The sequence below is a fragment of the Aplysia californica genome, unplaced genomic scaffold, assembly GCF_000002075.1.
Source record: "Aplysia californica isolate F4 #8 unplaced genomic scaffold, AplCal3.0 scaffold00494, whole genome shotgun sequence".
NCBI classification, from domain to species: domain Eukaryota; kingdom Metazoa; phylum Mollusca; class Gastropoda; order Aplysiida; family Aplysiidae; genus Aplysia; species Aplysia californica.
The window spans coordinates 108979-110589 of NW_004797764.1; the positions used below are offsets into that span (position 1 = coordinate 108979).

General features: G+C 42.3%; 1 protein-coding gene across 1 annotated transcript in view; it reads left to right on the top strand.

Moving 5' to 3' along the window:
* The window catches only part of LOC101864321 (probable serine/threonine-protein kinase cdc7), a gene marked incomplete at both ends in the record, with an annotated part of 29111 nt that overhangs the window by 1213 nt on the left and 26287 nt on the right, over positions 1–1611 (top strand).

A 1611-nucleotide genomic window follows, 5' to 3' on the forward strand; every position in this document is an offset into this window, starting at 1 on the left:
GGGGGTAAGTTGTCCCTCTTCAAAAAAATCTATTCAAGTCTAGCTGACCGTTGAAATTTCAGACAAAAATTAATAAAGCAACAACGTAGAAACATGCAGAGTTGACCAAAAAAAACCCATGGATTTCTGCTATGAATGTTTCTGTTATTGCTTGCCTTGGGATCCAACTACATCGTTTGCCTTTTCCGAAGGCCTCAATGTAAGCCTGCATTCTGTTGTAAAGTTGCTGGCATATTCCTTGGAGTCGTAACTTCTGGTCTTCCTACTCCAAGTTCATCCAGCCGCGACCAAATCACTAGAGCTTGAAACACGTGATTTCAAATGTCTGCTGGATTTTCTCCTTTCCTATTGAGACTTTTACGGTCCAAAGCAAGAGCTGATACCCTTTTGCTTAATACGATTTTGCTCGTTTATGTGTGTGTCAGTATAGAAATGTGTGTGTGTTAGAGTAGCAATGTGTTTGCCAGTATAGCAATGGGGACATCTGTGTGGAAATGTGTGTGATTTCACTAGATTTTTTCAAATCTGCTAAAAGAAACGTAACGCTGCAACGCGGTAACATCAGAAACGACGTGACCACAGAATGCTCAACCTGATCAGAACAAGTTTTGTAAGTTGTTTTTTAAAATGCAATTTGCCATGTTTGTATGCTATACGCCTATACAAATACATTGTGGATCAGTTCGGTGACAGGCTGTTTTACTCAGGTCTGCCTGAACTGCATCCCGTTTTGCAACTAAGTGCCGCATCCCAGTGGGTGGTTGGAGGGCGCCAATAAATTGTCATACTTCTTTCCGTTCCCCGTGGGTGGTTGGAGGGTGCTCCAGTGTGGTTTGCTCCTTCTTTCCTATCGAACATCTATCGTCCTTATCTCTCCTCCTCCTTTTTTTGTATTTGTTACTCCTTTGTAACACCTCTAATCTTCGGCACTTATATGATCTTATTGTGATGCAAGTGCTTAAAATGCCTACGAAAACTAAACTTTCCGTTCCCCTATTTGTGTCAGTCCATCTGTCTTGCTTTTTCTCATCCATAAATGACCGCTATTGTGTTGCTGACCTTTTTGTTACTCAAATAACAACCAAACAACTTTCCCAGTGGAAGGACGGTGATACCCTTCTGGTGGTTGGAGGGTGCCACTGGTTGGTCGTGCTTCTTTTCTTCCCATCTGTTGTTTCTGTCTGTCTGTCGAGCTACTTCCTTGCCCTATATGGCTATTACTGTGTCGATGTGCTTCTCTTTACTCAAACTCATATTCAAAACTCAAGGAGATACCCCGTAGAGCATGTAACCAAGGTGGGAACCGAACCTACGTTTTTGACTGTTGTGTTTTCGACAGATGGCAAAAACCTGACTCTTACAAAACAGGGTTCAGCAGACATGAATTATGTTGAAAGCGCTAACATATCTGTAGCCAAGGATTTATATTGACAGGTTGTTCGGCAAACTGCGGTCTTATGGAGACGAACCATCGTTCTGGAAGACAGATTTGTACATTTAAAGAGAAGCTCATCAACACAATAACGGCCATTTAGTGCATAGAAGTGAAAGACGGACAGACAAAGCAACAGAAGGAAAACCAAAAAGTAGTACTTCCCTGTGGCCCCCTCT